Raw genomic sequence first — 12757 nt, 5'->3', positions numbered from 1 at the left:
CTGTAAGGAAGATGCTTTATGTAGTAAAATAATGTATTTTTTAAACTCTATCAATTGGATTGTATATCAGTTGAAAGGATCATTACAAGTTCTGATAACGGAGCTGTGTTCCCTCAATATCTGCTGCCTATTTTATTAATTTAGCTTCCTTTTGCCTTAATTTCTTACAATGTTTGATTTAAGGAAATGATGAGACTTGTTCCTAGTAGAATGCATTAAGAGAATGGTCACGGGAAAATAGACTACTGTAACCAGTAGTTGAGTATCAAGTCCATGATTATGCTGATGTTTGAGGGGAGGCTCAGATACAAATAAATTGAAAATGAATGTAAATTATAATTCGGAAAGGAATTGGATCTCTAGAACAAGTGCTCTTAGCTTTGCCATCTGGCTCCTCTTACTCCCCTGCAAACAAAGCCATGGTCAGTGTAAAATTACAATATGAGATTGTTGGTTAATATTTTTCTTATTCTCTCAGCGGAGACCTATAGGGGCCAGCACGGAAGGAAGGAGTGCCCCCACGACACAGGCCCGCCGCAGAACAGTGGGCCTCGATCGCGGGCCACGCCACCGTGCCCCCCCCTCCCCGGGGTCGAATCCCCCCGCGCCCCCCGAGGTCTGCCCCAGCCAACCTACCTGCCAGGTACCACCGTGTGGGACCATGTTTAATCCACGCCGGCGGGACTGGCCAGAAACGGACGGCCGCTCGGCCCATCGGGGCCCGGAGAATTGCCGGGGGGGCCGCTGTCAACGGCTCCGACCGGCGTGGCGTAAACCCCGCCCCGCCCCACCCAAAAAACGGAGTCAGAGAATAGGGCGGGATTCACGCCGCCCCCCCCCGGGGATTCTCCGACCCGGCGGGGAGTCGGAGAATCCCGCTGATCATCTTTACACTGCTTTGTTCCCAAGTTAAGTTTCTTCTTTGTAGGCTGTTAACATGAGGCTCTGAAGCTCAGTACAGAGCTAACACTAGGACTGCTGTGTCCTGCCCTGGACTCTCCTGAGCAGTTCTCTCCAGCAGATTCAGATGTGAGATCCTGGCCAGTAGGTACACTGCATATTTGTGTCTCTGGTTGTCTCTTTCTTGTAACAAAACAATTCATCTGCACAGTCCACTTGCCTTGCTTGCTCGAAGCTGGAAAATAGAAGAAAATTTACTCTGTGATTTATAATAATAATCTTTCTTGTCAGAAGTAGGCTTACATTAACACTGCAATTAAGTTACTGTGAAAAGCCCCTAGTCGCAACATTCCGGCGCCTGTTCGGGTACACCGAGGGAGAATTCAGAATGTCCAATTCACTTAACAAGCACGTCTTTCAGGGCTTGTGGGAGGAAACTGGAGCACCTGGAGGAAACCCACGCAGACACCGGGAGAATGTTGGTGCCGAAAGCCCGTACTTACAGGGCGCTTGGCATCAAGGTCACGTGACCTGCTCACTGCTGCTGTTTATGGCCGGAAGGCTGCACACAGCCTCATTTCGTTCTCATTTGAAAGGCAGCGTCGGTTACCATTCTCAATAAAAATGTTGGTGCGTCCATTTCATGCTTCTTCCCCGATCAGGACCATCGGGGGACCAATCACTCTGACTGTCCCGACATCCATCTGCGACCCACCCACGGGTTGTGACCCGCACTTTCAAAAACCCTGTTCTGTTGAATAGTAATCTCTTCAATATTTAAGTTGGGTAACATAGGCCAATTTATAAAACTGTGCAAGAAATAACAGTTTGTACTTTGGAATCTATTGGATTTCTTTCAATCCTGAGGAAGATTTGTTTGATTGGGGAAGATGTCTCAAAGCTGGGTTGTTGCCTGGTAGAGATTAGCACATTGTTACATCAAACAAGAAACATCGTTGCCATGGTTACTCAATATAAAAATAATAGTTTTTCAGCCCAGCTGCATGTCTGTGTAATACAGTTGTCACTTCAAAATTCTTCATATCTTAAAATGTTTCCAAGGATTCTTTTAAAACGATCGGAACATTTGCAGATTTAACCCAAGCACGTCATCTCAAATGCTGTTTTGTGGAAGAGACCACTGTAAAATGTGTTGTTCTATCTTGCCCTCATTTCAGACCAATTGGCCAGATGTTGCTGGAACAGTGCATCTAACTGCATCTTCCCTTTGCAACCATCAATTATTTTTACCCACTGATGTACTAAAGGTGTGAGCTAAATAAAGGTGTGTGCAATGAGGGAAACAGGACATCTTGGAGCTGATGAGGGCAACTAATGGGCTACCCTTTAACCAATGATATTTAAGCACTTGGAATTAAATATAGGAAGGTCTGGGGCTGGTTGGGAGGAGGGGGGATGAATTAAAGACAATGACTTAATGCCAAACCAGGCACAGAAGGATTCACAAAGGATGGGAAGAAAGATTGGGAGGCATTCTCCCAAAAATTGACTCAGAGCAGGATTCTCCTACCGGAGTAGAATCATTCCTGGTCTGGGTTGGCACTAGGATCAGTGCCCAGGAGCATTTCACTCTCCCTTACTCTGCAAATTTATGCATGGCGAGGATCTTGTGCGATTCTGTTCAGAGAACCCCCATAACAGGGAACTCTCCCATAACAGGGAACACTCATATCAGAGAGACCCCCATATCAGAAAACTCCCACAACAGGGAACCCCATATCAAAGAACCCCCCTATAGCAGTGACTGAACCCCCATCAGTCACCCCTGCCTGAAAGTTGAAGAGCAGTCCAGGCAGAAACAGCAGTCCAGGCAGAAACTCACCTGTGCCTTACAGCTGCTGCCTCAGACAGATGGCTAGAAAATAGCAACTGTAACTTAATAGGAAGCCAAAAACACATCACAAGGCTATAAACCCCCAAATCCTTTGATCTACAAGGCTGCTGTTCACATCAAAGAGAAATAGCTTTTAATAGATTCCAGATATTAGGGCCGGGATTCTCCAACCCCGCGCCAGGTCGGAGAATCGCTGGGGGGTGGGGGGTTGACGGGGACGCGAGAATCACGCCACGCCGTCCCGACGCTGGCTCGCCGATTCTCCGGTGCCAATTCTCGGGCACCGGCGGGATCGCCGCCGCGCCAGTTGGGGGCCGCTGAAAGCGCCCCCCCCCCCCCCGGCGATTCTCCAGGCCTCAACGGGCCGAGTGCCCGTCGAATTCGGCTGAGTCCCGCCGGCTTGGGTCACGTATGGTCCCACACTGCGGGACCTGGAAGTTCTGTCTGCGGGAGCCATCCTGGTGGGGGTGGGCGGGGTTATCCGACCCTCGGGGGGGGGGGGTCTCCACGGTGGCCTGGCCCGCGATCGGGACCTACTGATCGGCGGGCAGGCTGGTTCCATGGGGGCTATGTTCCTCAGCGCCGGGCCCCTATGGGCTCCGCCATATTGCCCGGGGGCCGGCATGGAGACGTGAACCCATGCGTATGCGCCAACTTTCGCCGGCCATAGAGCGCATGCGCAAACTCACACAGGCCGTAGCGCGCATGCGCGAACTCCCGCCAGCCATGCCGTGCCGTGCCAGGTGGAGCAGCGGAGACCACTGCGGCGCCTACCTAGCCCCCTAGGAAAGGGTGAATACCTGACAATCGAGGACCGTTGACGCCGGAGTGGCTCTTGCTGCTTTTCACGCCGGCGTCAGAACTTGACCACGGAATTGGAGAATCCAGTCCCAGATATCTGGATTGATTATTTTAATTGCCCTTCATGCATGAATGGATCTTAACTACCCTGCTGTGAAACTAACCATAATGTCAGGAGTTTAAATTAATTTAAGTTAAGCTAGTATTGTGCAGTGTATGTTAACAAGGGCTGCCCCACCCACTCACATAACTGGTTGGCAGTTAAGTGTCAGTCACTTTAATCTACTTTGATCTAAAAGCAGGTGGGGGAGGGGAGTCAATTCAGGACAGTTTAAAAAGAGCCACTTGTAAACTCACTCCCAATGAGTTCTCCCAGTGAGCCAGAGAGAAGACAGAGCCAGGAGTGAGACACAGCTAAGAGTGAGTTTGGGAATTTGAATCGAGGTGGGAATTCGAAGCTGGGTGGGGAGGAAGTGCTTTTTGTGACTGGTAAGAAGTGTTTCTGTTTTTCTGTTTCTTTTTATTGGTATATTTATTTATTTTTTCTTCGTTGTTTATTTATTATTTAAATTTTGGGGGGGGAAATTGAAATTGTTGAAGTTAACAGAAGGTTTAAGACATGGCAGGAGATCTCAGACCCGTGTCATGCTCCTCGTGTGCGATGTGGGAGCTCAGGGACACGTCCACTGTCCCTGGCTCCTTCATGTGCAAGAAGTGTGTCCAGTTGCCGCTCCTGTTAGACCGCTTGATGGCTCTGGAGCTGCGGATGGACTTGCTTTGGAGCGTCCGCGATGCTGAGGACGTCGTGGATAGCATGTTTAGCGAGTTGGTCACACCGCAGGTGAAAGGTACTGAGGGAGATAGTAAATGGGTGACCAAAAGACAGAGCAAGAGTAGGAAGGCAGTGCAGGTGTCCTCTGCGGTCATCTCCCTGCAAAACAGATATACCGCTTTGGATACTGTTGAGGGAGATGGCTCACCAGTGGAAGGCAGCAGCAGCCAGGTTCATGGCACCGTGGCTGGCTCTGCTGCACAGCTGGGCAGGAAGAAGAATGGCAGGGCTATAGTGATAGGGGACTCAATTGTAAGGGGAATAGACAGGCGGTTCTGCGGACGCAATCGAGACTCCAGGATGGTATGTTGCCTCCCTGGTGCAAGGGTCAAGGATGTCTCGGAGCGGCTGCAGGACATTCTGCGGGGGGGAGGGTGAACAGCCAGCTGTCATGGTGCACATAGGCACGAACGATATAGGTAAAAAACGGGATGAGGTCCTACAAGCTGAATTTAGGGAGCTAGGAGTTAAACTAAAAAGTAGGACCTCAAAGGTAGTAATCTCAGGATTGCTACCAGTGCCACGAGCTAGTCAGAGTAGGACTGTCAGGATAGAGAGGATGAATACGTGGCTCGAGAGATGGTGCAAGAGGGAGGGATTCAAATTCCTGGGACACTGGAACTGGTTCTGGGGGAGGTGGGACCAGTACAAACCGGACGGTCTGCTCCTGGGCAGGACTGGAACCGGTGTCCTAGGGGGGGTGTTTGCTAGAGCTGTTGGGGAGAGTTTAAACTAATGTGGCAGGGGGATGGGAACCGATGCAGGAAGTTAGAAGGTAGTAAAACAGGGACAGAAATAAAAGGCAGTAAGGGGGAAAGTGTAAGGCAGAGAAGCCATAGTCAAAAATCAAAAAGGGCGACAGTACAAGGTACAGTGACTGAGGGGAGCTCAGTGAATAGGACCAGGAATACTAAAATAAATAAAACGGGAAGTGAAAACATTAATGGTAAGCGACGCGGCAGGTTGTTACAGGAAGATATGGGTTCGACGACAAGGAAAATTAGGAGAAAGGTTAAGAGGAAATATAACTTAGGAGAGGTTACTGATCGAGGTGTTAAGATTCAGAACAGAGGTAAAAAAGCCAACATAAGTGTACTTTACCTGAATGCTCGTAGTATTCGGAATAAGGTAAATGAGTTGATGGCGCAAATCATCGTGAATGACTATGATTTAGTGGCCATTACTGAAACATGGTTAAAGGATGGTCACAACTGGGAGTTAAATATCCGAGGGTATCAAACCTTTCGGAAGGACAGAGTGGATGGTAAGGGAGGTGGTGTAGCTCTGTTATTTAAGGATGACATCCGGGCAACAGTAAGGGATGACATCGGTACTATGGAGGATAAGGTTGAATCCATTTGGGTGGAAATTAGGAATAGTAAGGCGAAAAAGTCACTGATAGGAGTAATCTATAGGCCACCAAATAGTAACATTATGATGGGGCAGGCAATCAACAAAGAAATAACAGATGCATGTAGAAATGGTACAGCAGCTTTCATGGGGGATTTTAATCTACATGTCGATTGGTTGAACCAGGTCGGCCAAGGCAGCCTTGAGGAGGAGTTTATAGAATGTATCCGCGATAGTTTCCTAGAACAGTATGTAATGGAACCTACGAGGGAACAAGCGGTCCTAGATCTGGTCCTGTGTAATGAGACAGAATTGACTGAGGATCTCATAGTTAGGGATCCTCTCGGAAGGAGCGATCACAATATGGTGAAATTTAAAATACAGATGGAGGGTGAGAAGGTAAAATCAAGCACTAGAGTTTCGTGCTTAAACAAAGGAGATTACAATGGGATGAGAGAAGAACTAGCTAAGGTAGACTGGGAGCAAAGACTTTATAGTGAAACAGTTGAGAAACAGTGGAGAACCTTCCAAGTGAATTTTCACAGTGCTCAGCAAAGGTTTATACCAACAAAAAGGAAGGGCGGTAAAAAGAGGGAAAATCGACCGTGGATATCTAAGGAAATAAGGGAGAGTATCAAATTGAAGGAAAAAACATACAAAGTAGCAAAGATCAGTGGGAGACTAGAGGACTGGGAAATCTTTAGGGGGCAACAGAAAGCTACTAAAAAAGCTATAAAGAAGAGTAAGATACAAAAAAGAGTGGCTAAGGTAAATATTGGTCCTTTAGAGGATGAGAAGGAAGATTTAGTAATGGGAGATGAGGAAATGGCTGAGGAACTGAACAGGTTTTTTGGGTCGGTCTTCACAGTGGAAGACACAAATAACGTGCCAATGACTGATGGAAATGAGGCTATGACAGGTGAGGACCTTGAGAGGATTGTTATCACCAAGGAGGTAGTGATGGGCAAGCTAATGGGGCTAAAGGTAGACAAGTCTCCTGGACCTGATGGAATGCATCCCAGAGTGCTAAAAGAGGTGGCTAGGGAAATTGCAAATGCACTAGTGATAATTTACCAAAATTCACTAGACTCTGGGGTGGTCCTGGCGGATTGGAAATTAGCAAACGTGACACCACTGTTTAAAAAAGGAGGTAGGCAGAAAGCGGGTAATTATAGGCCAGTGAGCTTAACTTCGGTAGTAGGGAAGATGCTGGAATCTATCATCAAGGAAGAAATAGCGAGGCACCTGGATGGAAATTGTCCCATTGGACAGACGCAGCATGGGTTCATAAAGGGCAGGTCGTGCCTAACTAATTTAGTGGAATTTTTTGAGGACATCAACAGTGCGGTCGATAACGGGAAGCCAATGGATGTGGTATATCTGGATTTCCAGAAAGCCTTTGACAAGGTGCCACACAAAAGGTTGTTGCATAAGATAAAGATGCATGGCATTAAGGGGAAAGTAGTAGCATGGATAGAGGATTGGTTAATTAATAGAAAGCAAAGAGTGGGGATTAATGAGTGTTTCTCTGGTTGGCAATCAGTAGCTAGTGGTGTCCCTCAGGGATCAGTGTTGGGCCCACAACTGTTCACAATTTACATAGATGATTTGGAGTTGGGGACCAAGGGCAATGTGTCCAAGTTTGCAGATGACACTAAGATAAGTGGTAAAGCAAAAAGTGCAGAGGATACTGGAAGTCTGCAGAGGGATTTGGATAGGCTAAGTGAATGGGCTAGGGTCTGGCAGATGGAATACAATGTTGACAAATGTGAGGTTATCCATTTTGGTAGGAATAACAGCAAAAGGGATTATTATTTAAATGATAAAATATTAAAACATGCTGCAGTGCAGAGAGACCTGGGTGTGCTAGTGCATGAGTCGCAAAAAGTTGGTTTTCAGGTGCAACAGGTGATTAAGAAGGCAAATGAAATTTTGTCCTTCATTGCCAGAGGGATGGAGTTTAAGACTAGGGAGGTTCTGCTGCAATTGTATAAGGTGTTAGTGAGGCCACACCTGGAGTATTGTGTTCAGTTTTGGTCTCCTTACTTGAGAAAGGACGTACTGGCACTGGAGGGTGTGCAGAGGAGATTCACTAGGTTAATCCCAGAGCTGAAGGGGTTGGATTACGAGGAGAGGTTGAGTAGACTGGGTCTGTACTCGTTGGAATTTAGAAGGATGAGGGGGGATCTTATAGAAACATATAAGATTATGAAGGGAATAGATAGGATAGATGCGGGAAGGTTGTTTCCACTGGCGGGTGAAAGCAGAACTAGGGGGCATAGCCTCAAAACAAGGGGAAGTAGATTTAGGACTGAGTTTAGGAGGAACTTCTTCACCCAAAGGGTTGTGAATTTATGGAATTCCTTGCCCAGTGAAGCAGTAGTGGCTCCTTCATTAAATGTTTTTAAGATAAAGATAGATAGTTTTTTGATTAAGGGTTATGGTGTTCGTGCCGGAAAGTGGAGCTGAGTCCACAAAAGATCAGCCATGATCTCATTGAATGGTGGAGCAGGCTCGAGGGGCCAGATGGCCTACTCCTGCACCTAGTTCTTATGTTCTTATGTCTACAAACAGCTACCAATGATTGACAGCTAATAGCCACATTAAAAGCAGTTAAGTGCTTTCTGCTGAGAAAAAGAGGGGGGTTCTCCAATATGGGGGGGTTCCATGTAGGGGGGTTCTCCATTATGGGGGAGTACCATGTTATGGGGGGGGATTCTCTGATCTGGGTTTGTTTTTGGTTATGTAGGTTCTCTGATTTGTGCGGCTCACTGTTAAAGAGGGGGTCTCTGGTGGGGGTTCTGTTGGGGGGGTCTGCTGGTGTCTGGTGGGGGGGGTTCTGGTGGGGTGTTTCTGGTGGGATGCTGTGGGTGTGGGGTAGGAAGAATTTGCATTGTGGGGGCAGGAAGGTCCTCCAATGGACTTGGGAGACACCAACCTTAAATACTTACCCCCTTGGCTGACTGGATCAGGGCCACACAGGGAAATACTTGTACCAACCCATGCCCGGCCTAGAGGGTCGGAAGATCATGGAGGCGTGGAGAAACTGGTGCCCTTCCCATAAATAGGATGCAAATTTGGACCTGTTTGCATCCTTCCGCTACGGCGGGGCGCAAACCTCGATGCCACCACCAACGGGCAACCGGAGTATCAGAAACGGGCACCAATCCCGTATTTTCCCCCGAAACCGGGTTCACCACTACCGACTGTATATCCAGCCCCCTCTGTACATTTAACTCATAAGTAATTGACAGCCTCGTGAGCCTTGTCAAATTGACAGCAAATTCTGGTCTTTGTTTCTGTATCAATACAGCTGAACTATTGATACTGTACAGCATGGACGGAGAGGTACATTATATCAGAAACAATACTGTCCCACTCCTGTGTTTGGTCCCAACATGAGACCTTCATGAACATTGTATTCGTGTGTCAGTATGTTACTGTCTCAGCTATGCTCCGGTATACAAATGGATTATTGAAAAGAATAAGGTAGGTTCAGCTTTTCCACTTCATCTTCAAAATTAGAAAGTGAATTAAATGAAATTCGATTCTCATTCTGAAAATTCTGTTTGATTTATGTTATCTCTTGGAAATTAATTTTTGGAAAGATCTCTTCTGGAGCCGCAATAAAGAGATTCTGGGTAGTTAACAGAGAGAAGCTTGACTGAATAGGCATGGGAGTGCATTAGCTTGACCTGGAGGAGTCAGGTGGGTGGGGGGACTGAGATGACATCAGTTGGCGTGGATCGGGCATGGTGATTGTGTTGGAGGTAAGGGCCTGTAAGGGATAGAGGGCTGTTCTTTGTTTTGCTGACATTATTTACAACAGGGACAAAGCACTAGAGCACTAGACCTTCTAAACAATCCGCTTTAGCACTCGACAGCCCTGAACTCTTTCTGGGGGCGGTTAGCACCTACCACCAGAACAAAAATCTCGGGCTGGATTCTCCAATTTTGAGGCTATGTCTGAAGGAAGTGTCTAGTTTTACGATGAAAATATCAGCACCGCCCCGCACCGATGCTTGCCAGATGGGGAGCTAGCAGCCGCGCCAAGTTAAACCCCTGGCGTTCCCAACAGAAACGGCTGGAGAATTGACTGGTCTGTGGCAGTGCATGTGCACGGCGGTGACCTGCAGCGGTCGCGCTGTACAACATCGCGCTGGACACGCGCGGACCTGGCCTGCCAGATAGTGCCCCCTGTATCCCCCTTCGCCACCCCCGGACCGCTCCCTACCAGTCCCCCCCAGCCCTCGCCGAAGCCCAGCTGAATGGCTCCCCGACTGGGTGGTTGACGAAAACTCACACGTGTCCCACGTCATCGGGAAGTCGGCCCATCGGGATGGAGCATCGTGGGGAGGGTCTTCAGGTGATGTCCTGAGGCCGTCCCAACGGCGCTTTGGAGGAGCGGTGCATCCGAAAACAGGCACCGCCCCTGATTTCAGCGTCAAAAAGGGATTCTTCGCCCAATCGCCGAATGCAATTTCGGCATCGGCAAGCGGAGAATCCCGCCTGATCTTTGCTGGCACTTTCTCCGTAGGTGTGCAGGCCAAACTGAGAAATTTCCCAACTCCCGCAGCCTGGTCTGCGATGATACTGCAGCCTAAAATGTTCCCGTGCTGGAGCCCAGCTTCCCTTACTTCCTCCAATGACCACATTTATAAATAAGCCAGAAGTGCAAAAGTAGTGTGCAGTATAGACATTGTGTGAACTCAGTTCATTTTGTCGCTCCTTGTAGTCATCAGGAGTGTCTTGGCAGCTACAAAAATGGAAGAGCAAAGCAGCTTTTCTAAACATATTGGCTCACTGCTTACTCTTTCAATATTTATTTTCAATTGACAAAAATGTCAACCTAAAAACTAAATAGCAGCTGCTCGGAGTCTACATTTCAAGGACATGACATCGATGATTCTGCGAAATATAATTACTTCCACAATTGGGTTGAAGCCACCAATGTATTAAGAGCAACACCTGCAATGTGCAGAGTCAATAGAGCTCCGACAGTGCTGGAAAATGTGAACAAACAAGCATCAAGTCTCCCTTGTCCTCAGTCATGTGACTGGAGAGTCCTGAAGTAGTTTATCCAGATTGTCAATGGGAGAGCAGCAGTGTTCACGCACAGCAAAGGCAAGTGGGGCAAAGGTGGGAAATCTGTGCTTGAATCAGTGAAATGTTAACTGCTGGGCAGTCAGAGTGCATTGGTGGCAGAGTCTCTTTAGATGCTGTATGCAATAGGCGTGTAAAGTAAAACAAAAGCCTGTCGATGGCAGTCTGTATCTACGAGAAACAGCAATGTGTCTTTACGAGGTGCTCAATCAAACCCTTCTAATGCATCTGTCTAGACTCAGAGTTGTCAAGGGAACGTGGGATCCTATCGCTTGGTGGACAGGATCCTGGAAATATCTTGTATGTGTGTTATGATATGGCTGATTGAAAGATAGGCTGATTGAAGGTTTCAAATGTTTCCTTTCAAGTGTATTTCTGCTTCCTTGTCTCATTGCAGTGAAGAGATTAAATGAATATTTTTTTTGTGCGCACTGAATGGAAATTCTTTTTTGGCGCTGATTGCTGCGACTCAAAGTGGCCTGCTCCAAATGCAGTGAGGATAAAAAGCTGGGGGAAGATTTCTCACAGCTCTGAGCACACGATACATTGTAGGGAGTGAGGACAAGCACAGCCACGCCAGCTGCCAGCGAACTTTGCATTGATGCGAGCTAACGCCTTTCCTGACCTAACACTGTTATTACATTTTCTAAGTTTAAACCCACAAGTGATGCAATCAGCTGAACTGTTTCCAGAGCAACAACCTGCGAGCTGGTTCAGGCAATCTTAACGTTTACAGAAAGTATTATTCAGCATTCATCAGCGAGGACATTTAATAGTATGTTTGGAGTTGTTTAATAATGATGGCATCATTACTGCTACAAAAGGCCCAGCCCCTTTCAGAATGAACATTGCCTGACTTTAGTCAAAGTTTTTCTCACAGCCAGAAGGTAAAATCTCAGTTTTGCTGACTCCCACTGGATTATAGCACGATGTGATCACTCATTCCTGACAGACCACAACTGAGATTTACTGCTCTGAAATTTTGTGGTGTCTTTGAATTTTAGCACCTTCTGCTACAAGTCCGCTGCCTGATGGGAACTGAGCTTTCAACACACGAGTGCTGTGCTGAGGGAGAGGGATAGCCCGAATCCGGTTTGCACGTTGTTGTGGCCAAAATGATGGTTGTGAAAGCGTGATAAATTAGTGATTTAAAGGAGAAAAGTTGGAAGGAAGCTCAAGTGAACACTGGCATGGATTCCCTAGGCTGAATGGCTGGTTTCTGTGAAGTATATCCTATGTAACACTAGAGCATTAAACAATCTTTTTACTTAGTGTCTTGAATATACTCATCGGCTGAGCATCCCCTAGATTAGAGAATTCCAAAGATTCACAACCCGTTGAGTGAAGAAATGCCTCCTCATTTCCATCTTAAATATCTTCATTAGGATACCCCCTATTCTGAGGCTGTTTCCTCTAGTCCCAGTCTCCCCAGCCAGCGGAAACCTCATCCCAGCATCCACCCTGTCAAGCCCCTTAATTTTATACATCTCAGTGAGATTACCTCTTATTCTACCAAGCATTCTGGAATAGAGGCCTAGTCTACTCAATCTCACCTCAAAGGACAACCCCCTCACAATCAGTATAGTGAACCTTTGTTGCGTTCCCTCTAAAGTAAATATAATCTGCCCCAGGTAAGAAGACCAAAACTGTACACAGCATTCCAGGTGTGGTCTCATCAAATCCCTATATAATTGAAGTAAGACGTCTTTACTCTTGCACGCATATCCCTTAGTAATAAAGAGTCACATACCATTTGCTTTTCTAATTGCTTGCTGTACCGATGTGTGGTTTATATATAAGGACACCCAGATTGCTCTGAGTACCAACATTCCTCAATCTCCCATCATTTAAGAAATATTCTGCTTTCCTATTTTCCATGCCAATGTGATAACTTCACACTGACTTTCCATCTGTCA

At 47.1% G+C, this 12757-nt stretch overlaps 1 protein-coding gene across 3 annotated transcripts in view; it reads left to right on the top strand.

Moving 5' to 3' along the window:
- The window catches only part of ablim1b (actin binding LIM protein 1b), a 521461-nt gene that overhangs the window by 395132 nt on the left and 113572 nt on the right, over nt 1-12757 (top strand). The window lies entirely within an intron of this gene.

Source organism: Scyliorhinus torazame, chromosome 16, assembly GCF_047496885.1.
Source record: "Scyliorhinus torazame isolate Kashiwa2021f chromosome 16, sScyTor2.1, whole genome shotgun sequence".
NCBI lineage: Eukaryota > Metazoa > Chordata > Chondrichthyes > Carcharhiniformes > Scyliorhinidae > Scyliorhinus > Scyliorhinus torazame.
Note: the sequence above shows the minus strand (reverse complement) of the source record. Positions and strands in the feature narration are given on the sequence as shown.